Genomic DNA, 13878 nt, shown 5'->3' on the forward strand with positions numbered 1-13878 from the left:
ATTTCCTTTAGTGCCTGAGGGTGATATGCTGTAGTGTGATTTCCTTTAGTGCCTGAGGGTGATATGCTGTAGTGTGATTTCCTTTAGTGCCTGAGGGTGATATGCTGTAGTGTGATTTCCTTTAGTGCCTGAGGGTGATATGCTGTAGTGTGATTTCCTTTACGGTCAATAGAGGTATTTTAAACCATATTAAAATCTCCCACCATAATAATAGAGTTTAGTGTTGCTTGTAGAGTTGATAAATTCTAATATATATTTTCAAAGAAGCTTTGGATAAGCCATATCTGGTTATGGTCCAATAACATATTTAAAATCATCCATCTGCCTTGAGGATCTGTTTGGACAATTTGCACATTTGGATCAAAATGGCTGTTAATTAATATCATTACCCCTTTTGAATTTCTTTGCCCATGGGAGAAATACATTTCGCCCCCTGTCCTTTTTCCTCAAAAATTCATCTAAAATTGTTGAATCAGTTTCCTGTCAACAATAGATATTATATTCCTTCTCTTTAGCCAGGTAAATACCGATCATCTTTTTTTACTATGTGCTATTACAATTATAACTGGCTATACTTATTTCACCAATTACCATAATGAGAAACATGTTTTAATTCTATTTATCATGATATATGTTTGTAAACGTACCATTAAAAAGTAACGTGATGATCGAGTGTCTATATAGCTGTACCATGATATTTGCATTGCCACAAAGTAAACCTCCAATTGGTCCACACCTGCTAAAACCCCTCCTCATCCCCCTCCTCATCCCCCTCCTCATCCCCCTCCTCATCCCGAGTTTCCTTCGAAAAGAGCACATTGTTCTGATGGTGGCACTGAAGCAGATCCGCCGCTAAATGCATTTCCACCATCCTTACCTCCATTCAAATATATACCTATATATGAAAAATCCTATTTATCTTATTTTCAATTAATATTAGCAATTCATATTTGTAATAATGTAGGCAGTTTATGCAAAGGATTTTTACCTCTCGCCAGTATCGCCATGACCAAAATACATTATGGCAATCAATTATTATTTTAGCAAACAATTATTGTGATTCATCCTACTGTCTTCGGGTGAAAGAGAGGAGGACCAAAATGCAGCGTGATGATAATCCATATTTTAATGGGATACTTAAACAACGAACAAAACAATAAACCGACAAAAATCAACAAAGACGAAACAGTCCTGTAACGTGACCACTAACACATAGGAACACAGGTAACAGGAACAATCACCCACAAAATACCCAAAGAATATGGCTGCCTAAATATGGTTCCCAATGAGAGACAACGATAGACAGCTGCCTCTAATTGAGAACCAATCTACGCAACCATAGACTTAGAATAGAAATAGAAAACACCCCCATAAACATACAAAACTCCTAGACAAGACAAAACACATACATTACCCATGTCACACCCTGACCTAACCAAAATAACAAAGAAAACAAAGAATACTAAGGTCAGGGTGTGACACCTACATTGTCCCTAACATCTTTTACTCCCTCGCAACTGTTGTTGGATACACACACACACATACACGCACGCACGCACGCACACACACACACACACACATAACAACCATAGACTCAGATTCTCAACAGTTGCACCATCTCAGAGCCCAACTCAAGAAAGGTCTTGATTTACTAATGCATATACAGCTGCAGCTGTATGAGAAGACCTGCAAAACGAAGCAAAAAAAGGGCAGAAATGGGGAGATTTATTTAAACATTGTCACATCCTAGGTGATGGAGGTCAGATATAGCCCCTTCCCCTGAAACACCCACACGGTCCCCCATTGTGACCATATTCCCAAGCATCTCTGTGCAGTCAGACCTTTGATTTTGTGCCACCAGGGCCACAATAATATGCCCCCTCTCTGAATGTCAGAGTGTGACCCCCTCCCTGCAGCTAGTGTTGTCAGCATTGCCACTGCCTGGTTGGGGACACCCCACCGGAATCCCCACCGGCTAGGTACAAGGTCATCAAAGTTCTCATTAGCAGCTTTGAGAATTTCCTTGTATATTAAGCTCTTCATCAGGGGGCTCTGGCTTTGCAGGACCAACCCTGCCAGGCAGGCTCAGAATCTTGAGGGGGCGGTGCTGCTCTAGAAGGTCCCAGACCGCATTTTGGCTGCGGACAGGCCTCTTACAGCAGCCCATAAAATAGATAGGGACTTCTCATTAGTAACTGGGTCGTTCAGGTGGGTATCTAGGGTATAGGGTTGTGGACCATCCCGTCAATATAAGACCATAAGAAAATATATGAGATGTATAAATTATTTTTAAAATGCAGTTCCACCATGATAGGACAATAAATAAGATGTATAATTCATTATAAAATGTATAGAGAGACATGTACAGATGTCTCTTTCCAGTCACCAGTGTTTGGAGGCTGGAAATATGTTGCAAGTGGATGAAGGTGTGCAGGGAGCCTAGTAAAGGAGTCCGTTGAAGTGAGTTTGACAATCAGATGAAAACATCATGACTGGTTGTGTTTATGCCACAATAAAAGGTCCAAGTTAAACGACAAATATTTAAGACAAGGCCCACATAGATCATATTGAATTAATAGGGTTTCTATATGTAATTCTATGATATGTCCAATATATTACTTTGGTGCATGCACACATAGGAGGCCTCGTACCGGGAATAAATATATTCTACTTTCACCCTTGGTTACAGCCTGAATTAAATCAATCAATCAATCAAATGTATTTATTGAGCCCATTTTTACATCAGCTGATGTCACAAAGTGCTATACAGAAACCCAGACTAAAACCCCAAACAGCAAGCAATGCAGATGTAGAAGCACAGTGGCTAGGAAAAACTCCCTAGAACGGCGGAAACCTTGGAATAAACCTAGAGAGGAACCAGGCTCTGAGCCAGTCCTGAGCCAGTCTTCTTCTGGCTGTGCCGGAAGGAGATTATAAGATGTGTTCAAACGTTCATAGATGACTAGCAGGGTAAAATAATAAGGTGGTTGTAGAGGGTTGTAGAGGGTGCAGAGGTTGTAGAGGGTGCAACAGGTCAGTACTTCAGGAGTAAATGTCAGTTGGCTTTTCATAGCCGAGCATTCAGAGGTCGAGGCAGCAGGTGCGGTAGAGAGAGAGAGAGTCGAAAACAGCATGTCCGAGACAATGTAGCACATCCGGTTAACAGGTCAGGGTTCCATAGCCGCAGTCAGAACAGTTTAAACTGGAGCAGAAGCACGACCAGGTGGACTGGGGGCAGCCAGGAGTCATCAGGCCAGTTAGTCCTGAGGCATGGTCCTAGGGCTCAGATCCTCTGGATGGGGGAGATAGAAAGACTACTGAGATAGAAAGATAGAATTAGAGGGAGCGTACATAAATTAATACAGGACACCAGATAAGACAGCGGAATTACACCAGATATAACAGACTGACCCAAGCCCCCGCAACATAGACTATTGCAACATAGATACTGGAGGCTGAGACAGGCGGAGTCGGGGGACACTGTGGTCCCATCCGACGCTACCCCCGGACCAGCCCAACCAGGCAGGAAATAACCCCACCCACTTTGCCAAAGCACAGCCCCCACACCACTAGAGGGATATCAACAGGCAACCAACTTACTACTCTTAGACAAGGCTGAGTTTAGCCCACCGCACAAGCCCGAGGTGGCGCAAAACCAGACAGGAACATCAAGTCTGTGACTCAACCCACTCAAGTGATGCACCCCTCCTAGGGACGGTATGGAAAAGCACTAGTATGCCAGTGACTCAGCCCCCGTAATAGGGTCAGATGCAGAAAATCACAGTGGAGAGAGGGGAGCTGGCCAGGCAGAGACAGCAAGGGTGGTTAGTCAGATCCAACAGCAGATCTCTTTGTTTCTTGGGACCTAGAACTGGCAACTCTGATTTGTCCGAGTTTAAAAATAGAAAATGTGCCGCTATCCACTTCCTTATGTCTGAAACACAGGCTTCCAGGGTAGGCAATTTTGGGGCTTCACCATGTTTCATCAGAATGCACAGCTCTGTGTCATCCGCACAGCAGTGAATGTTGACATTGTGTTTCTGAATGACATCACCAAGAAGTAGAATCTAAAGGGAAAACAATAGTGGTCCTAAAACAGAACCTTGAGGAACGCCAAAACTTACAATTGATTTGCCAGAGGAAAAACCATCCACAGAGACTAACTGATACCTTTCTGACATATAAGATCTAAACCAGGCAAGACCAATTAGGGCTTCTAATCTCTCTAAAAGAATGCGGTGATCGATGGTGTCGAAAGCAGCAAAGGTCTACGAGCATCAGGACAGATGCAGAGCCTTGGTCTGACACCATTAAAAGGTAATTTACCACATTCACAAGTGCAGTCTCAATGCTATGAAGTGGTCTAAAACCAGACTGAAGCATTTCGTATATGTCATTTATCTTCAGGAAAGCAGTGGTGCAACAGCTTTTTCATTTTTTTTTTGAGGAATGGGAAATTCGATACAGGCTGATAGTTTTTTACGTTTTCGGGTCAAGGTTTGGCTTTTTCAAGAGAGACTTTATGACTGCCACATTTAGTGAGTTTGGTACACATCCGGTGGATAGGGAGCTTGCTTTTTAATGATCATGATCTTTTCATCTACGAAGTTCATGAATTCATCACTGCTGTAGTCAAAGCCATCCTCTCTTGTTGAGTGTTGCTTTTAAGTTAGCTTTGCGACAGTATAAAAAACACATATTGGATTGTTCTTATTCTCCTCAATTAGGTTGGAAAAATAGGATGACCAAGCAGCAGTGAGGGCTCTTAGATATTGCACGGTACTGTGTTTCAAAGAAAGTCGGAAGTCTTCCAGTTTGGTGGAGTGCCATTTCTGTTCCAGACTATTTTTATGGCGGTTTTGGAGCAGTGGCTTCTTCCTTGCTGAGCGGCCTTTCAGATTATGTGGATATAGGACTTGTTTTACTGTAGATATAGATACTTTTGTACCTGTTTCCTCCAGCTTCTTCACAAGGTCCTTTGCTGTTGTTCTGGGATTGATTTGCACTTTTCGCACCAAGTACGTTCATCTCTAGGAGACAGAACATGTCTCCTTCCTGAGTGGTATGACGGCTGCATGGTCCCATGGTGCACATACTTGCGTACTATTGTTTGTACAGAAGAACGTGGTACCTTCAGGCAGTTGGAAATTGCTCCCAAGGATGAACCAGACTTGAGGAGGTATACCATTTTGTTTCTGAGGTCTTGGCTAAAACTTCTGACCCACTGGAATTGTGATAAAGTGAATTATAATGAAATAATCTGACTGTAAACAATTGTGGGAAAAATTACTTGTGTCATGCACAAAGTAGGTGTCCTAACCGACTTGCCAAAACTAGAGTTTGTTAATTAACTAACAAGAAATTTGTGGAGTGGTTGAAAATCAGTTGTAATGACTCCAACCTAAGTGCATGTCAACTTCCGACTTCAACTGTACATTGTAACTGCCAACGCCCCTGGGATAATGTACATTTTCTGCAGCATTACGACAGCTCAACGACACAATGGTAGCAGGGATTATCTGACCTGGGCTTGGGTCAACGATAAGTCATTGTCTCAACGCAGCCTTGAAACGCGTGGACAGGCTTCAGTAGCCAAGATGATTTGGATGGGCTCCGTCATTCCTGTAGCATCTTCTGTTTCCAGAAGGTGTCAAAGTTATCTGTAAAAGTTATTCCAACAGAGCTACAGTAATATTCTAGCCAGGTGTGCAATGCCAGTAGCCTGCTGAATCTTTCACACCCATGGTCGAATGATGGTACTGGACCTGATGGTCAGACCTGATGGACACGAGCCAGCTGTAGTATCCATCGTGGATGCTGAATGGGCTCGGAGTCTCAGACAGCCTCACGGTCCGATGAAGGGGAGCTCAGAGGATATGAACCCGAGGTTGAAGCCATCGGAGAAGAAGACAGAACAAACGTTGAAGGCGCAAGTCACTCCCGATCTGATCTATAATTGGAAGAACTCAGGGTAGAAGGAGTTGGAACTCTGGATCCAGGATGGCAAAGCTGTTTCTAGTCTGTGTCCAGTCCGGTCTTGCCATTGCCAAGGAGGCCCCTATTGCCAGAGGTCGCTGCTTTTGACTTCCCAGGCGAGTGACATATCTCCAAGGCTGGTTTGTAGGATTGAGAACAGGAACATCCACCAAGTCATCCGGAAGCAACCTACTAACTCCGTTATCCAAGGAAGGGGGAAACCACTTTGGGGAGGGATCCCTGCAGAGCACCGGACAGCCTGCTGTGGAGAGCCAACACGGCAGTGACACTTCCACCAGTCCAGAGTGGCATCCGGCTACTAGGGTAGTGTAGAAAGAAAAAGCAGGCGGGCATGGATTCCCCAGTAGCGTGTGTAAGTTCAATACTTGTTTGTTAAGAGTAGCCACTTTGCCCCTGTGGTCCTCTGCAAGCACACAGTTGCTACGTTGAAAGTCCGGGCGGTCCACATTGTCCCGCAATAGAGCAAAATAAACACAGCTCCTGCAGCTTTGAAAATGTTTATTAGCATCCTCCATTTGAGGCTACAGGATAGCTAGGCTCACCAGTTTACGGTGCATTTGGAAAGTATTCAGACCCATTTTTCCACATTTTGTTACGTTACAACCTTATTCTAATATTGATTTTATTTTTTTTATTTTTTTATTTCACCTTTATTTAACCAGGTAGGCTAGTTGAGAACAAGTTCTCATTTGCAACTGCGACCTGGCCAAGATAAAGCATAGCAGTGTGAACAGACAACACAGAGTTACACATGGAGTAAGCAATTAACAAGTCAATAACACAGTAGAAAAAAAAATGGGCAGTCTATATACAATGTGTGCAAAAGGCATGAGGAGGTAGGCGAATAATACAATTTTGCAGATTAACACTGGGGTGATAAATGATCAGATGGTCATGTACAGGTAGAGATATTGGTGTGCAAAAGAGCAGAAAAGTAAACAAATAAATAAAAAAAACAGTATAAAAACAGTATGGGGATGAGGTAGGTGAAAATGGGTGGGCTATTTACCAATAGACTATGTACAGCTGCAGCGATCGGTTAGCTGCTCGGATAGCTGATGTTTGAAGTTGGTGAGGGAGATAAAAGTCTCCAACTTCAGCGATTTTTGCAGTTCGTTCCAGTCACAGGCAGCAGAGTACTGGAACGAAAGGCGGCCAAATGAGGTGTTGGCTTTAGGGATGATCAGTGAGATACACCTGTTGGAGCGTGTGCTACGGATGGGTGTTGCCATCGTGACCAGTGAACTGAGATAAGGCGGAGCTTTACCTAGCATGGACTTGTAGATGACCTGGAGCCAGTGGGTCTGGCGACGAATATGTAGCGAGGGCCAGCCGACTAGAGCATACAAGTCGCAGTGGTGGGTGGTATAAGGTGCTTTGGTGACAAAACGGATGGCACTATGATAGACTGCATCCAGTTTGCTGAGTAGAGTGTTGGAAGCCATTTTGTAGATGACATCGCCGAAATCGAGGATCGGTAGGATAGTCAGTTTTACTAGGGTAAGCTTGGCGGCGTGAGTGAAGGAGGCTTTGTTGCGGAATAGAAAGCCGACTCTTGATTTGATTTTCGATTGGAGATGTTTGATGTGAGTCTGGAAGGAGAGTTTGCAGTCTAGCCAGACACCTAGGTACTTATAGATGTCCACATATTCAAGGTCGGAACCATCCAGGGTGGTGATGCTAGTCGGGCATGCGGGTGCAGGCAGCGATCAGTTGAAAAGCATGCATTTGGTTTTACTCGCGTTTAAGAGCAGTTGGAGGCCACGGAAGGAGTGCTGTATGGCATTGAAGCTCGTTTGGAGGTTAGATAGCACAGTGTCCAATGACGGGCCGAAAGTATATAGAATGGTGTCGTCTGCGTAGAGGTGGATCAGGAATCGCCCGCAGCAAGAGCAACATCATTGATATATACAGAGAAAAGAGTCGGCCCGAGAATTGAACCCTGTGGCACCCCCATAGAGACTGCCAGAGGACCGGACAGCATGCCCTCCGATTTGACACACTGAACTCTGTCTGCAAAGTAATTGGTGAACCAGGCAAGGCAGTCATCCGAGAAACCGAGGCTATTGAGTCTGCCGATAAGAATATGGTGATTGACAGAGTCGAAAGCCTTGGCGAGGTCGATGAAGACGGCTGCACAGTACTGTCTTTTATCGATGGCGGTTATGATATCGTTTAGTACCTTGAGCGTGGCTGAGGTGCACCCGTGACCGGCTCGAAACCAGATTGCACAGCGGAGAAGGTACGGTGGGATTCGAGATGGTCAGTGACCTGTTTGTTGACTTGGCTTTCGAAGACCTTAGATAGGCAGGGCAGGATGGATATAGGTCTATAGCAGTTTGGGTCCAGGGTGTCTCCCCCTTTGAAGAGGGGATGACTGCGGCAGCTTTCCAATCCTTGGGGATCTCAGACGATATGAAAGAGAGGTTGAACAGGCTGGTAATAGGGGTTGCGACAATGGCGGCAGATAGTTTCAGAAATAGAGGGTCCAGATTGTCAAGCCCAGCTGATTTGTACGGGTCTAGGTTTTGCAGCTCTTTCAGAACATCTGCTATCTGGATTTGGGTAAAGGAGAACCTGGAGAGGCTTGGGCGAGGAGCTGCAGGGGGCGGAGCTGTTGGCCGAGGTTGGAGTAGCCAGGCGGAAGGCATGGCCAGCCGTTGAGAAGTGCTTATTGAAGCTTTCGATAATCGTGGATTTATCGGTGGAGACCGTGTTACCTAGCCTCAGTGCAGTGGGCAGCTGGGAGGAGGTACTCTTGTTCTCCATGGACTTCACAGTGTCCCAGAACTTTTTGGAGTTGGAGCTACAGGATGCAAACTTCTGCCTGAAGAAGCTGGCCTTAGCTTTCCTGACTGACTGCGTGTATTGGTTCCTGACTTCCCTGAACAGTTGCATATCACGGGGCTATTCGATGCTATTGCAGTCCGCCACAGGATGTTTTTGTGCTGGTCGAGGGCAGTCAGGTCTGGAGTGAACCAAGGGCTGTAACTGTTCTTGGTTCTGCATTTTTTGAACGGAGCATGCTTATCTAAAATGGTGAGGAAGTTACTTTTAAAGAATGACCAGGCATCCTCAACTGACGGGATGAGGTCAATGTCCTTCCAGGATACCCGGGCCAGGTCGATTAGAAAGGCCTGCTCACAGAAGTGTTTTAGGGAGCGTTTGACAGTGATGAGGGGTGGTCGTTTGACTGCGGCTCCGTGGCAGATACAGGCAATGAGGCAGTGATCGCTGAGATCCTGGTTGAAGACAGCGGAGGTGTATTTGGAGGGCCAGTTGGTCAGGATGACGTCTATGAGGGTGCCCTTGTTTACAGAGTTAGGGTTGTACCTGGTGGGTTCCTTGATGATTTGAGTGAGATTGAGGGCATCTAGCTTACATTGTAGGACTGCCGGGTGTTAAGCATATCCCAGTTTAGGTCACCTAACAGAACAAACTCTGAAGCTAGATGGGGGGCGATCAATTCACAAATGGTGTCCAGGGCACAGCTGGGAGCTGAGGGTGGCCGGTAGCAGGCGGCAACAGTGAGAGACTTATTTCTGGAGAGGGTAATTTTCAAAATTAGTAGTTCGAACTGTTTAGGTATGGACCTGGAAAGTATGACATTACTTTGCAGGCTATCTCTGCAGTAGACTGCAACTCCGCCCCCTTTGGTAGTTCTATCTTGACGGAAGATGTTATAGTTGGGTATGGAAATCTCTGAATTTTTGGTGGCCTTCCTGAGCCAGGATTCAGACACGGCAAGGACATCAGGGTTAGCAGAGTGTGCTAAAGCAGTGAGTAAAACAAACTTAGGGAGGAGGCTTCTGATGTTGACATGCATAAAACCAAGGCTTTTTCGATCACAGAAGTCAACAAATGAGGGTACCTGGGGACATGCAGGGCCTGGGTTTTCCCCCTCATCAATCAACACACAATGCCCCATAATGACAAAGCAAACAAACAGGTTTTTAGAAAAATCTGAAATATCACATTTACATAAGTATTCAGACCCTTTACTCAGTACTTTGTTGAAGCACCTTTGACAGCTTTGAGTCTTCTTGGGTATGACTCGACAAGCTTGGCACACCTGTATTTAGGGAGTTTCTCCCATTCTTCTCTGCAGATCCTTTCAAGCTCTGTCAGGTTTGATGGGGAGTGTCGCTGCACAGCTATTTGCAAATCTCTCCAGAGATGGTCTATCGGGTTTAAGTCCGGGGTCTGGCTGGGCCACTCAAGGACATTCAGAGACTTGTCCCGAAGCCACTCCTCCGTTGTCTTGGCTGTGTGCTTAGGGTCGATGTCCTGTTGGAAGGTGAACCTTCGCCCCAGTCTGAGGTCCTGAGAGCTCTGGAGAAGGTTTCCGTCAAGGATCTCTCTGTACTTTGTTCCGTTCATCTTTCCCTCAATCCTGACTAGTCTCCCAGTCCCTGCCACTGAAACACATACCCACAGCATGATGCTGCTACCACCGTGCTTCACCGTAGGGATGGTGCCAGGTTTCCTCCAGATGTGACACTTGGCATTCAGTTCAATCTTGGTTTCATCAGACCAGAGAATCTTGTTTCTCATGGTCTGACAGTCTTTAGGTTCCTTTTGGCAAACTCCAAGCAGGCTGTCATGTGCCTTTTACTGAGGATTGGCTTCCGTCTGGCCACCATACCATAAAGGCATGATTGGTGGAGTGCTGGAAAGTTCTCCCATCTCCACAGAGGAACTCTAGAACTCTATCAGAGAGACCATCAGGCTCTTGGTCACCTCACGGTTCAAGACCCTCTCTCCGATTGCTCCGTTTGGCCGGGTGGCCAGCTCTAGGAAGAGTCTTGATGGTTTCAAATTTCAATTTAAAAATCATGGAGTAAATGTGTAAATGTGATATTTCATTTTATTTTTGATAAATTTGTCCCCCTCCACACATATCTAAAAAACTGTTTTTGCTTTGTCATGGGGTATTGTGTGTAGATTGTTGAGGCGGGATTTATTAAAAATAAATCATTTTTAGAATAAGTCTGTAACGTAACAAAATGTGGAAAAGGGGGTCTGAATACTTTCCGAATGCGCTGTAAATGCTCATCCATACACAACTACAACCTCTGGATTTGAACAGGAGTTCCTGATGGAGTTCCTCTGGATTGGTTTCAAAAAAGTGTTCATTCCACAGTTAAAAAGGACAACCCTTCTACCCCTAACTCAGTGTAGCATAACCCTCCCCTCAGAGGAACAGGGTCACCTCCAGGCTCCAAGCCAGGCTGCCTGAATCACACACAGATGTGGCTATGAAGTCACAGATCATACCACGCACACTTCTCCACACTACACCACCTCCTAACACATGTTAAACCAGCCCTCTTGTCAACCAGCGTCACTAGTTGTTTTTGCAAGTGTGTAAAAATGATTGCCTTTCTCTATGACTATCACTAGTTGTTTCTGCAAATGAGTGTCACCTTTGGTTGGTTCCTGTGAATGGGTGCCACCTTTGATTGGTTCCTGTGAATGATTGCCACCTTTGACTGGTTCCTGTGAATGAGTGCCACCTTTGATTGGTTCCTGTGAATGAGTGCAACCTTTGACTGGTTCCTGTGAATGGGTGCCACCTTTGACTGGTTCCTGTGAATGATTGCCACCTTTGACTGGTTCCTGTGAATGATTGCCACCTTTGACTGGTTCCTGTGAATGATTGCCACCTTTGACTGGTTCCTGTAAATGATTGCCACCTTTGACTGGTTCCTGTGAATGAGTGCCACCTTTGATTGGTTCCTGTGAATGAGTGCAACCTTTGATTAGTACCTGTGAATTAGTGTCATTTTTTTGTGTTTTTTTGTGAATGAGATTCACCTTTAATTGGTTATTGTGAATGGTTGCCACTTTTCATTGGTTCTTGTGAATGAGTGCCACTAGTTGTTCCTGTGAATGAGTGCAACATTTGACTGGTTCCTGTGAATGGGTGCCACCTTTGACTGGTTCCTGTGAATGAGTGCCACCCTTGATTGGTTCCTGTGAATGAGTGCAACCTTTGATTAGTACCTGTGAATTAGTGTCATTTTTATGTGGTTTTTTTGTGAATGAGATTCACCTTTAATTGGTTCTTGTGAATGGTTGCCACTTTTCATTGGTTCTTGTGAATGAGTGCCACTAGTTGTTCCTGTGAATGAGTGCCGCACGTTGTTCTTGTGAATTAGTATCACCTTTGATTGGTTCTTGTGAATGAGTGAAACCTTTGATTGGTTCCTGTGAAACATCAGTACTGTAATTTTTAGTATTTTGGTTAGTTTTCAATAAAACAATTCTCAGAGCAGGCTCAAGTGCCATAAATGGTCTTCTGTATGTGGACTAGTGTATGTAGACTACTGTAAGTGGACTACTCTATGTGGACTACTGTATGTGGACTACTCTATGTAGACAACTGTATATGGACTAGTGGTGTAGACCTTACCGTGAAATGCTTAGAAAATATGTACTAAATAAACTAGCATTATGGCTAATGAATCCAGGTAACATCTCCAGCCCTCTCCAATAGGGCATTATTTAATAAGGCCGATGGGGTGTGGTAGCTGATGAATATACCACGGCTAAGGGCTGCTCTTAGGCCCAATGTGAAATGTGTGTTATATTATACAGCGCCTTCGGAGAGTATTCAGACCCCTTTACTTATTCCTTTTTACCTTACAGCCTTATTCTAAAATGGATTAAATAAATATGAATACTCAGCAATCCACACACAATACCCCATAATGACAAAGCAAAAACAGGTTTTTAGAAATGTTTGCAAATGTATTACAAATTAAAAACAGAAATACCATATTTACATGAGTATTCAGACCCTTTGCTTTGAGACTCGAAATTGAGCTCAGGTGCATCCTGTTTCCATTGATCATCCCTGAGATGTTTCGACAACTTGATTGGAGTCCACCGGTGGTAAATTCAATTGATTGGATATGATTTGGAAATGCTCACAACTGTCTATATAAGGTCCAACAGTTGACAGTGCATGTCAGAGCAAAAACCAAGCCATGAGGTCGAAGGAATTGTCCGTAGAGCATCGAGACAGGACTGTGTCGAAGCACAGATCTGGGGAAGTGATGAAGGTCCCCAAGAACACAGTGACTTCCAACATTCTTAAATGGAAGAAGTTTGGAACCACCAAGGCTCTTCTTAGATCTGGCCTCCCGGCCAAACTGAGCAATCGGGGGAGAAGGGCCTTAGTCAGGGAGGTGATCAAGAACCCGATTGTCACTCTGACAGAGCTCTAGAGTTTGTCTGTGTAGATGGGAGAACCTTCTAGAAGGACAACCATCTCTGCAGCACTCCACCAATCAGGCCTTTATGGTAGAGTGGCCAGGCGGATGCCACTCCTTAGTAAAAGGCACATGACAGCCTGCTTGGAGTTTGCCAAAAGGCACCTAAAGACTCTCAGACCATGATAAACAAGATTCTCTGGTCTAATGAAACCAAGATCGAACTCTTTGGCCTGAATGCCAAGCGTCACATCTGGAGGAAACCTGGCACCATCCTTACGGTGAAGCATGGTGGTGGCAGAATCATGCTATGGGAATGTTTTTCAGGGGCAGGGGCAGGGACAGGGAGACTAGTCAGGATCGAGGCAGAGATGAACAGAGCAAAGTACAGAGAGATCCTTGATGAAAACCTGCTCCAGAGCTCTCAGGACCTCAGACTGGAGCAAAGGTTCACCTACCAACACGACGACAACCCTAAGCACACAGCCAAGAAAACGCATGAGTGGCTTCGGTACAAGTCTCTGAATGTCCTTTTGTGGCACAGCCAGAACCAGATCGAACATCTCTGGAGAGACAGCAACTCTCCCCATCCAACCTGACAGAGCATGAGAGAATCTGCAGAGTAGAATGGGAGAAACCCACAAATATAGGTGTGCCAAGCTTG

Source organism: Oncorhynchus nerka, linkage group LG5 (assembly GCF_034236695.1).
Source record: "Oncorhynchus nerka isolate Pitt River linkage group LG5, Oner_Uvic_2.0, whole genome shotgun sequence".
Taxonomy (NCBI): Eukaryota; Metazoa; Chordata; class Actinopteri; order Salmoniformes; family Salmonidae; genus Oncorhynchus; species Oncorhynchus nerka.